General features: G+C 38.1%; 1 protein-coding gene across 6 annotated transcripts in view; it reads left to right on the top strand.

Moving 5' to 3' along the window:
- Nucleotides 1-13094, top strand: part of PSD3 (pleckstrin and Sec7 domain containing 3) — a gene marked incomplete at both ends in the record, with an annotated part of 417861 nt that overhangs the window by 236352 nt on the left and 168415 nt on the right. The gene's annotated exons all lie outside the window — the stretch shown is intronic.

The raw sequence follows: 13094 nt of genomic DNA, 5'->3' as shown, positions 1-13094 counted from the left end.
TTTTTTTCAAATATTTAATTTTTGGTAGAAATTGATTGTCTCTATTTCTTTTATTTGGGAATTTATTAACTTTGAAATAAGCTTCCTCTTAGATTTGTAGTTAATGGTGAAGTGTGTTTGTGTATGTGTGTTTGTGTGTGTGCGCACGCACGTGCACATTAGGGTATATTATAAAGAGGAGAAACAGTTAAGTTGAAAGCGTGTAAACAAGCATGCCTGACTTAGTGGAATTCACATGCATCCCACTAATGGAATGATAAATATCAGTGAATTAAATTATTAACCACTCTATTGTTTAGAATCCTAGTAAAAGTTCTCGTTCAGATGTATTTGTTTTCCCTTGCTTTCCCATGCGAGAACCCAGGTGAGGTTCTTTTAAAAGAAGTTTTTAAGAATATATAGGTTACCTGCAATTCATTCCTTAATATATGTAGTTAGCTGAAGACATTAGATGTTTTGTTTTAAATGCATTGTCCTCACTTGGTATTCTTAAGGAAAAATAATTTGTCAAAATGATGAAGAAATTAGTCAAATGGGTAACATTTAAACAAACAGACTTAAAAGGTCAACAAAGAAAAACACATTTTAAATAAAGATTAATGCGTCTTCTTGGATAGGAGAGAAACATACTTAGAAAATATAAAATTATACTATGTAGGTTCATGACCATTAGGGGTTTTAATCAATTATCGTTATAGATAAGGTCAGCTAAAGCAGTCCATCCGCCATTAAAGTCTTTAAAGAAGCAATTTTATTTATAAACTCAAACTTTGAAAAGGACCTGTTTGCATGAAGTACCAACAAGAGCTGTTAGAATTCTTCTTAAAAAGAGAGACAAAGGGCCTCCCCTGGTGGCGCAGCGGTTGAACGCTGGGCTGCGGGGTTGCCCACCAGCCTCTGCAGTGCAGGTTCGTTCCCCAGCCGCGGGCAAGAGTCCCACAAAAAAAAAAAAAAAAAGAACAAAGCCAGGCCTTCCTGGTAGTGCAGGGGATTCAGATGCAACCTATGAAGCTAACTGCAGCCTCTGCAGCACAGTTTGATCCCTAGCGCGGGTTCGATTCCCAGCCGGCCAGGGAGCAACCCACATGGCGCAGCAGACCTCTCCTGACTCGCCTGCTGCTCCCCTCAGCAGTGTATTTCAGTCAATCTGCCTTTTCTGTTCCCTGCTGTCTCGGATGAATCCTCTCACCCCCATACCTCTGGCCTGTACCCTTGTTCTGTATGCATATATAAATAAATCTTTAAAAGAGAGAGAGACACACACAGAGAGACAAAGCCAACCCAGCTTATTTTCTGAGTTACGTCTACCTTTCTCACTTGACCCTTGCATCCAGGAAGAAGACTGAAATTGTAATACTAACAATTACTCTACTTTTCTTACTACCAAAGGGCTGACCTTAAGCAACATTTCTCCTTCAACCTCTCCCATTTTAAAATAGGATTTTATCAAGGTGCAAAAAAAATTTTTTTAAAGATTTATTTATTTATTTATACAAGCACTGGGTACAGTCAGAAGCGTGGGAGGGTGAGAGAATTCACCAGAGCCAGAGCGGGGAGCAGAACAGGCAGACTGATGAAGTACACTGCTGAGGGCAGCAGTGAGCGGCAGGAGAGGTCTTCGTGCCATGTGGGACCCTCGCCCAGCAGTCAGGGATCAAACCACGGCTGCAGAGGCTGCGGGCAGCCTTGCAACCCAGCGCTCAACCGCTGTACCACCAGGGAGGCCCAAGGTGCAAATGTTACCATCAAATGAAAATGGGTAAAATGTTTAAGAAACCTATTTTTTTCTAACACTTGTATGTGAATCTATAATGATCTCAATGAAACTTTTGATAAAAAAAAAAGCTCCACTACTTTTGGGTGATAACCTCACTTCTTTTTGCCTTAATTTCTTTGTTTGCAAAACAAGATACTTGAACTGTGCCCATAGAATCCAGTGCCCTCTCCTGCCCTGTCAATACTCTCCACTTGGACTAGAACTTCTTGCTGTTTTTTTGTTGTTTTGCACAAGTCATTGCACAGACTTACTTGTGCAATGTCTTTTGAGCAAACTGTTCCATGGAGGGTATGAAAAAACTTTGTGGGTTGGGCCTCCCCGGTGGCGCAGCGGTTGAGCGCTGGGTCGCGAAGCTGCCCGTGGCCTCTGCGACGCCGGTTCGATCCCCGGCTGCTCCCCGGCCACCGGAGGAGGGTCCCACATGGCGCGCAGACCTCTCCTGCCGCCCGCTGCTCCCCTCAGCAGTGTACTTCGGTCCTTCTGCCTGCTCTGCTCCCCGCTCTGGCTCTGGTGAATTCTCTCACCCTCCCGCGCTTCTGACTGTACCCAGTGCATGTATAAACAAAAAACAAACAAACAAATAAATAAACATGCCTCTATAAAAAAAAAAAAAAAAACTTTGTGGGTTATCTTTTGTGTGTGTGTATTTTTTATTGCAATAACATTAGAACACAACACTATGTATGATTCAGAGGTCTAGTTTCATACCTCTTCAAATGTATGTTAGTCACCACATCATAAATACCCTCATGACTCCTATAATCCTCCACCACAGTCCATTGGCTACTCTCCCCCTTTACTCTCCAGACTTCCCCCTCCCCTCCAGGAGCCACAGTTTCCTCTGTAGGTGATCTTTAAGGATCCTCTCCATCCAAGTATTGATAATATTTTTAACATTTTTAATTTGTAAACTTAAATCATCTCTCAAGTTTTGACTTTCATATTCTATTTTCATTTGGACAAGAAGTGTGTACTTAATAGTGAAAGTTCAGCTTTAAATCCAAATAAATTACCTTTACTGTAGCCATAGTCTCAAAGGATTACTCCTGAAGAATTAGAGGAAGAAGCAGACCATAGTCTGAAAAAGTCTGAACGTTTTATAAATGAAAAGCCTGAAGTGAATCTCAAAATACTTGATGTGAGTTATATTCAGAGTATGTAGTTGAAAATAGGAACTTATGGGTGGTATTTAAGTGTAGCTAAAAAAAGAGCATCAACTGTTGCCTGGAGTAGGTGAGCTTTCTCTGAGAGAAGGTCATGGAAACCTGGTAGCAACAGTATCTATGGAGGAAATGGGCTGGGATGCTCATCCTGCTGTATAAGTAGGAGAGCCTTTTAAGAGAAAAGCTATGTTAGCAACCTTTTTGAGAGTAAAGCTTTAAAGTTCCTGACTTAAAATATGGAATACTGCTTTTTTTAATAACATAAATCAAGCCGAGTTGTGATAAAAGGTTCCTGGTGTGTCTCTGCTTCTGCTTTCCCCTTGGAGATCTGGAATCCTGCTATTGCTTCCAGTCACATGCTCGTCATGGACAGAATAATGATTCTGCCTTGGTATGCTTCAGACTGTGAATGAAGAACAGTGACGATAATGAGGATAATACTTTGAAGTAGCTGAAGAGCTAGAAATCATGTCCATGCTTTTTAAGCAAAAGCCTATCACAAAGAAGTCTGTTAGGCCATTTTGACAGAATAGGTGCTACTTAAGAATACACATCCCTCCTTTTCCTCCTCCCCCCACAAAAATAAGGCAAAAAGTTTGAGTGACAAATGTAGTAATTATGGAATATTAATGATTCCCAGATAAATTCTTTTTAAATTTAACCATGAAGAAATACTACAAAATTTCATATTTAGATGCATTCACAGAAGTTAGTGTTAGTATATTTGGAGCATTTTTAAAAACATCGTAAAATTACCCCAAGGATGCTGCTCCTATCACTCAAGCATGAACATGTAATATTGGTGGGAATGTAATAGATGACAATGTGAATGTAAACTGCTCTCCTTTTTGCTTATACGATAGCAGATGGGGATGGGGATTTCCTCGGGAGTGATGCTCTTCTTTTAACAGGCCTGTAACTAATGGTAAATCAAGTATTATAACAGATATTCTGTTCTATTGATTAAGGATAGAGAGAAACAAATTATAATTTAATGATGTTTGTTGCTGTACAGTAAAAACAGCCCATGAAGGAAAATAATTTGCTTTGTGCTTGTATTAATATTTTGCTTATGTGAAGGTCAATTGTCTGAAAAAGACTCAGTGTTGAAAATACAAAAATTAAAGTAAAACATTACTGTGAACCTGAATAATGAGTATTACAAAATCTGTATAATGAACCTCACTAATGCACCCTCATTTAATGACCTGTTTTTAATAATAATAAAAAAGTTTTGTGCTGTTCTTCTTTCCTGATATATTCTAAGCAAATGGCTATATAGACCCCAGTGGAAACCAAGCCATTATCCAATCAGCTTTTTAAAACTGTGGCCTGGCCCTGCCTTCTGCACTGATCATCGCTGAGCCAGCTGTTCATTGACAGAGGTGTAGTCCTATCCAGTTTATTTTCTAAAACAAATTCATTAGAACATAAATATTTAGGTTTAACTAAAAATTTTAAGCTGAAATCATTTTGAAGAAACAGTTATTTTTACAGTTAGCTGTGAATTACGTAAGCATGAAGTTAAAGAGTGCATTAATCAGATATAGGGGCTAGAGCAAAAGTGATTTGATAAGATAACTAGAAAATGTGACCTTTTAAAAGCACTGACCCTCCAGATGGAGCAGCTGGAGTGTTCTGAGCGAGAACAGGCAAATCTGTGTAGTCAATGACTTCTCAGAGAACAGCTGTATTATATAGCACAGGAGAGTAGTAGATGCACTTAATTGGTCATCAAAAATAGTATGTTATATTTATTTAGTTTGATTAAAGAGAAATGGAGTATGAAATCATTTTGGAAAGATTGCCAACAAAACTATTTTATGAAGATTTTGGCATTTAAAAAATTAACTTCTGTCAGAAAATCCACTAATAAAGAATAATTCATTTCTCTGCTCAAAAACTTGTACTCCATTCCCTATCAATGTTGGATTTTTATTTTTGTTATTTTAAAATTTCATCTTTATTTTAGTTAACATCTACCTATCCCTCAAACATTTCATAGAAAGCTGTCTGGTTTTTATGCTGTAATATTACTTTCTCTGAAGCACTGGGACCACATTGTCTCAAACCTCATCAGTGTTTGCTGGATGATGCAGGTACAAAACTTCTGATAGTCTACCTCTTGGTGAATGGAAGCACACTTTTTTATTCCTTAAGAATATAACATAGATAAGTTGTTGCTCCTTTTTTCCTCTTTTTCCTCAACTTTCAGAAAGATGAACCTGTATATTGAAAACATTACTTTAAAGGGTTGTTTACATTTCAAGTTGCTGATCCTATGTTGTAGACTTAGGCGAAAAGAAAAAAAATCTTTGAAAATGGTTATGGATTTTGAGAAGATCTGAATATAACTTATCTATATTACATTCTTAAGGAATAACTGCTTCTGATTACATCTAGAATTAAATAACGTCATAATAAAATGATTTGCTCTAGAATTAAGTATTGACTTGCCTTAGCGGTTTCCTTAAAATGGCTGTGTGTCAAAATGAACTTAGTAGTTAATTTATCTTGGAATTTTGATTAAGTAGTGTTACTTGTCACTTGTGTGTGACCTCCTCCCTGTCCTAATTCTTAAGGACAGAGACTGTATTTTGTTGGTCATATTATTTCTTACACCTAATTTAATTCCAGGACAAATCAAATATGCCAATGAATACTTGGGAAAGAAAGAATTATAGCTTTATCTAAAATCTACTTCACTGATTTCTCACCTTGTGTAGGCCTTGTGAGCCCCTTGTAAACAACTCGATATTGTATGTGAAATTATGAATGTGTGTGAGTGTATGCATAATTCCATCTTTTCTTTTTGAGAGAGAGGGAGAAAATCCACACTTTAATCAGATTTTCAGAAGGGTCTTTATTCCCTCAAATATTGAGAGCTATAGTTTTAGGAACCTCCTAGAGTATGGACATGTACCTTATTGACTAAAGTTACACAAACAAATTTAGGAGATTGGAATTTTCTTCTCTTTCTTAAGATTTATTTATGCATACAAGAGCTGGGGTACAGGCCAGAGATGAGGGGGGTGAGAGGACTCATCAGAGACAGAGTGGGAGACAGAACAGGCAGACTGACTGAAATACACTGCTGAGGGGAGCAGCAGGTGAGTCAGGAGAGGTCTGCTGCGCCATGCGGGTTTCTCCCTGGCCGGCTGGGGATCAAACTCATGCTGCAGAGGCTGCAGATTGCTTCACAGTGTGGTGCTTAACCCCTGTGTCACCAGGGAGGCCCTGGAGTTTTCTTTTTTTTTTTTTTTTTCTTTTGTGGGACCCTCGCCGGTGGCCAGCGATCAAGCTGGCGCTATGGCTGGGGATCAAACTGGTGCTGCAGAGGCTGCGGGCAGCCTCATAACCCAGTGCTCCACCGCTGTGCCACCCAGGGAGGCCCTGGAGTTTTCTTTATCTATAGCCCATTGTTAAATCATTGAGGCCTCCTATGAGCCAAGCTCTGTGCTCAGTTCAGTAGTGTAGCCCATAAGACAGGCACAGATCACACCCTTATGGAGATGAGAATTTGGACACAGATTATGATTACACAGATTGTGAAATGCCTTTTTAAGAATTATAGCCTAATTGTGTCTAGGTGTAGAAGACATACTTAAGAGTATTTACCATGTATGACAAGAGTCAGAAGCTGGGTCAAGATGAAATTTCATAGGACTCATGAGTCCCTGCCTCAGTAAAGACTGTGTTAAATATATTGGGAAAAATGAAGAGAAGGAAGACATGAACTCTGCCTTGAAGGAATTTTTAATCCACTAGAATGGTTCTAGTATAGGGGTCTTAAAATGATTTGGGATGAGGGAGAAAAAAATAGGTAACAGAAACTATTAAACTGTTACCTAAAAAAATAGGTAACAGAAACTATTAAACTGTTCTTAGAAACTATTAAAATAGTATAAATGCTTTGTGAAAAGGCCTTAAACTTTCTTACAAAATTAATCATGCACTTTCCCATGTGATCCAACAATTCAAGAAAAATGAAAGCATATTTCACAAGACTATTCATAGTTTTATAATTTCCCCAAATTGGAAATAACCCAAGTGTCCAACAAGTAAATGGATAAGCTGTGATATATGCCCACAATGGGCTACTCAGTAAGAAGGAATGGGCAACTGACCATGCATATCATGAGGGAAAGCTTTTCACAAACATTTGCAGTGCATGATTTTTTTTTAATATGAAGTTCTAGGATAGGGAAAGTTAACCAATGGTGGGGAAAAGAGTTATAACCATGGTTTCCTATTGTGATATGAAAATGAGAATTACCTGGGAGTGGACCTGCAGACACTTTCTGGGGTGATGCTAATATTAAAAAATGTTGAGGAAAAATTTGATGTCTTCTCCCTGCCATGTCCTCCTCCTTCTCACCAACTGCATATCTCTGGAGATGGGCCCATATGCATTTTTAAAAACTCCTCAGGTGATTTTTTTTAAAGATTTATTTATTTATTTATACAAGCACTGGGTACAGTCCGAAGTGTGGGAGGGCGAGAGAATTCACCAGAGCCAGAGCGGGGAGCAGAGCAGGCAGAAGGACCGAAGCACACTGCTGAGGGGAGCAGTGGGCGGCAGGAGAGGTCTGCGCGCATGCGGGACCCTCCGGTGGCCGGGGATCGAACCGGCGCTGCAAGCCTGTGGGCAGCTTCACAACCCAGTGCTCAACCACTGCGCCACTGGGGAGGCCCCTCAGGTGATTTTTGAAGTCTCCTGAGATTTGAACTATTTAATAGGATGAAGTACATAAGAAAGTATATTCTTTTTCTATTGCTATTATAACAAATAATACCAAATTTAGCATTTTAAAACAGATTGATTATCTCTCTGTTTTTGTGGCCAGAGGTTTGTGTTTGCCTGGATTCTTCTGCTCCAGGTTTCTCAAGATCAAACTCAAGGGATAGGCAAGTTTGTTTCTTTCTGGAGGTTCTGAAGGTGAGTCCATTTCCGGGCTGTTTTAGAAGGCTGAAAGAATCCAGTTCTATGTGGTTGTAGGACTGAGGCCCTTATTTCCTTGTTGGCTGTTCGCTAGGTCATTCTCAGTGTCCAGAGACCACCTATATACCGTGGCTCATGGCCCCCTCCCTCCATCTTCAAACCCAGCAGTGATGGGTCATCTCCTACTTGCTCTTCATCTCTGACTTTCCTTCTGCCTCATCTCTCTTCTTTCCTCTTTCACTGCATCTCCTGAGTGACTGTTTGACCTTCCTGTTGTGCTTTGAAGGGCTCCTGTAATTGCCTTGGGCCCACTTGGATAACCCACAATAATCTTCATATATTGAGATCAATAACCTTAATCTACCTGCAAACTTTCTTCCCAACTAGCACCTAGATGACTATTTGGTTAAATAATCAAGGAATGAGAACTTTAGGGGGCCAGCATCTTTAGCATTCTGCCTATAATAGTTACTTATAAAATATCATTGGCTTTTTAGAATAAGGAAAAATGACTTCCAACTGGGGAGCATCCAGGAAACCTCCTTTGGGGAGGTTGCGTTTAGTTTCCATTTATAAGGCAATTCTGATGGATGCTATGGAGCCAGAAGAAGAGAACTCTGGGTGGGATAATATAATTGCCAGTGTGGGGAAAAAAATGGGAGATAACAGGTGATACACAGCACAGCTTTTGTCCCACAAGGAGTGTGCTCTTTGTGTGTTGTTATTACACTGAGCTTTCAGGCCACTGTAGGTAACACCAGGATTTTTGTTCTTGTTTTTTTAGGTCAAAGTACAAAAATAGGGGAAATGTCAAAACATACACTTAGTATGTAGAGATATAATTTTTCAAAGGACTAGAGCTATTTTGTAGTGTGATTTTTGTACCACTTTCTCTTTGGCTGTTAAAACCCAGTAGAATTACATATGAAAATCTAAAAAGTTATTTCCATGTATCTAAACATTTCTAAACCTTCATATATAATGAGGAAAACCAAGAAATATGACCTTCCATGACCTCTCCACAGTCACAGCTGCTGTGGAGAGATTCTGTGACTCTAGGGAATCTCAAAACTGTAGCCTCATCAGCTGATTGTTTAGTAGTAATTACACATAAAGGAAAAAGTACCTTTTTTGTAAGCATTGTTATCTATACCACTTATCTCCCCTTACCTAATTTTTAATAAGCCTTTAAAAATGATTTTATATGCCTTTTTATTTTGAAAGGCATGGATCTTTAAAAATTCTACAACACTTCCTGCCAATCATTGGCAGCAACAAGGATGGCGCTAGAAAGGATTCTGCTCAGTGAAATAAGCCAGAAAGAAAAAGAAAAATATTGGATGATTTCACTCATAGGAGGAATGTAGGGGAGACAAATAAAGGATCAAGAAAAAAATAATACGTTAAAAAACAAAATTAACAGGCAAACTATAAATTAGAGATATTCTGCAGGGGAGGGGGAGGAAGAGGAATCAAAACAGGGGAGGGAAGAGCACAAGGTACTATGGTGATGGTGCACAGGTGAATTGGTGGTGGGAATTCTATGGGGACTACACCTAAGTGGAGAAAGCATACATTGTACAGAAAGGAAGAATGATGTAAAAAAAAAAAATATATATATATATATATATATTTAAAAGGATTTAAAAAAATCTGTTGGAGGATGTAGCTGCCTGTGGTCATTTTTAGTCTGCCTCCTAGAAAATGTGTACACATGGCTAAAATAATGAAACCAGCACAGCTAACTGGTATTTTTTTCCTTTTTTTTTTTTTTTAACCAAAGCTGGATATGAGAAATAGAAAAATAGAATTCAAAAGGGAAGGGATGGTGGGGAAAAGGTAAGGGGGTCTTTTAATATGGGGATCTGCGTGAAAGTCAGCAAATTCACTTTCTGTTGGTGGCTCACATTTGCTTTTTAAACTTCTGGCTCATGTTAAGCATTCCAATCTTTCCAAACCTTTCTTCCTATCTCTTTGTTTTTTTTCTTCTCTTCTATATTCCATCCAAACCCGTAGATGGTTAGAAGTCTGCTTTATAAAGGAAACCCCCCCCTTTTTTTTTCCTGTGATGCTTACACTAGCTTTGAGAAAAGAAATCCCTTTTTCTTGGAGTTTCTGCGCTCTGAGTGAATAGTGTACAGTCATCCATGCAATAGATTATGCAGCTGTTAGCCAAGGAATCTCTGCTTTCTTCATTACATTGCAGCCTTCTTGTCTCCATCCTGAATGGTCTCTGCTGCTATTTGCATTAAAGCTTTATGCTTTCATACTTAAAAAACACCTGAAACTGCTTCTGACTTCAGATTTTTCAATTGTTTTCACACTTTTGTATGCTTTCTCTTATTTTTTTCTCTTCCTATTTTCACAGTGCTACACATATATATATGTATATATTAAAAAAAAATTTGTTTGCCTTTTCACCACATCAGTTACATATATTGTTGGCTTCTCCATAAGAAAATTTTAATTAAAAATACAGGAGGGGCCTTCCCTGGTGGTGCAGGCGGTTGAGCGTAGCACTGTGAAGCTGACTGCAGCCTCTGCAGTGCGGGTTTGATCCCGGCCTGCGAGAATCCCACATCGCACGGCAGACCTCTCCTGCCTCGCCTGCTGCTCCCCTCAGCAGGGTATTTCAGTCAGTCTGCCTGTTCTGTTCCCTGCTCTGTCTCTGGTGAATCCTCTTACCTTTCCCCGCATCTGGTCTGTACCCCGGTTCTTGTATATGTGAATAAATAAATCTTAAAAAAAAAAAGAAAAGAAAAGAATGTTTAAAAAAAATAAAAACACATGAAACCAAACTTCAGTCTTAGCTAAGTTATTCAAGTTCTTGTCATTTATTTGTTTGTAATGTCTAATTTAATGCTTATTTCATGGATCCAGTGCTGTTAGTGTCCAGTAATGGGTGTCAGCACTCCTGTAAATATCATATATTTTTTTTTGAAAAGGCCAAACTCTGATTTATGGTGAGTTTTTACATTATTATCATCATCTTTATTATAAGCAATAGAGAATTATTTGGTGCAATTTGTACTTGAGAAGCTCTTTTCAAAGTTCAAAACTTGATGTTTCTAAACGTTGTATTATTCCCTATAAACAAAGGAAACTTAGCAATTCTGAAACTATTAATTTGTGTATATACTAGGATTACGCAAATACATGGAGATAAGAGTCAGCTTTCTCTCCATGGAAAAAAGAGATTGCAAATTAGAGAAAGGGGTTGGCTGAAATGAACCCTGTGGTATTAGACCAGGGTTGGAGTTATCCAGAGTTAATGAATGTATACTTTTTAATATATTCATGATGGATACAGACTGGATACAGATGGACACTGAAATGTAGCTATATGTGTAGGCATGCATTAATGTACATGCAGATATTGCCTAGCTTTGCCTGCTGAGAGGTCCTAGAAGGAATGACACCCAGTAGCCATGACCAACCTGTCTCCCAGATGTTGGTTTCTAAATTCCATTCACAATTCCTTTCATTGGTGAATGCTATTTAGAAACTCCTTGGAGAAGGTTGGTTCTACGCCAGGGCCAGGGAAAATGCAAGATGGGCCAGGAACATCTTGTAGTGCCAGAAACATTAAGGAAGGGCTCAAAATTGGAGGGAGCCTTGCCAAAAGGACAACCTGCCCACGTGAAGTGACTCCTAATCCCAAAACTGTAGCAATTTGAGCAAAAAAAAAAAGTATTAGTTTGTATCCTATAAAACAGAATATCCATCAAATAATTGGTAAAGAAAGGACAGCTTTTTCTTTTAAAAAAAAGCTATTTTAATTAATAAACATTAAAGAAAAGAAGGAAATAGAAAATCACTGTTAGGCCACAGTAATGGAGTCACACAAAATCCATGGATGGGTGCTCAAGTTAGTGAGTGAGAGGACAAACAAGACATTTACAGTTTCAAAGTATTTCAGTGATAATAATTACAAATAGAAGCAGAGTAGCTCTACAGTGTAAATATCCAACAGATACCACCTTAGCTAAGTGATCAAGAGTAACATCACCAGAGACAAGAAATATGGATTTCATGAAATCTCTGCTATGACACACTACACTATCACTTCTGTGGTACACTTCCCCTAATAGCTAACTTCAGTGTGAGCATGCAAAAACATCAGTTAGTCCACAGAATAACTGACCAGTCTTCTTCCTAGTGTCAAGGTCATGTATGAAAGACAGAAGAACTGTCACAGATTGGAAGCAACCAAGAAAACACAGCAACTAAGTGCAGCATGGGATCCTTGTGATAGGAAAGGGATGGTAATGGAAAAAACTGGTGAAATTCAAATCATGTCTGTAGTTTAGTAATAGTAATTAATAAACCAATGTTAATTTTCTGATTTTGATAGTCGTGATGTGGTTATGTAAGATATTAACATTAGGGGAAGGCTGGGTGAAGGGTATACAGGAACTCTGTACTATTTTTATGCCTTTTGTAATTCTAAAGTTAAAGAAAAAAAGATGCTGGTTACTTCAATGTAGAAAGGACATTAATTGCAGCATGATATACAATAGCAAAAGATTAAAAATAACGCAAATGTCCATAAATAAGGAATTAAGTAAATTATTTTATATTCCTATAATATGATGTGTTTGGTGAGTGGAAAGAGTTGGGCTGTCTGGGCTCTCAACCTCGCTTTACTACTTAAGACCAATTCTGTCACCTTGGGCAAATTATTTTCTCTTTTATCAGTGTCTTTATCTGTAAATTGGGAAGAATAATAGCATCTACTTCTGGACTAGGTATAAAGATTAAATGTGGAAATCCATATAAAGCACTGAAGATAATACTCAGCACATAGTACTAATAAAATATTAGTACTCTATTATTTCCTATGAATAAATGGGGGAGGGGAATGCCCCAACATAATATTACGTATGCTAACAGAAATTCTGTTAAAAATATTCACATGCATGAATCAAAGAGTGGTTACTCATGTGTTAATAGTGGTAGTGTGGGAAGGTCTTCAAGTTAGGGAACTTCCACTTTCCAAAAAACATTTTAAATTTCTATTCCATAATGTATACAGTTAGAGAAATATATATAGCAGGTTTTAAAAGAAATCTATCAACAATTATTATATGGAAATTATTACGAAATGAAAACCATATAGGAATTTAAATCCTTGGGAATTAGTAGTAATTCTAGAATAGTCTCTAAGGTCATATGATTTGACATATGTCATAATGAAAAGTACAGGAAGCCT

This window comes from Talpa europaea, assembly GCF_964194135.1.
Source record: "Talpa europaea genome assembly, chromosome: 4".
Lineage (NCBI taxonomy): Eukaryota > Metazoa > Chordata > Mammalia > Eulipotyphla > Talpidae > Talpa > Talpa europaea.
Note: the sequence above shows the minus strand (reverse complement) of the source record. Positions and strands in the feature narration are given on the sequence as shown.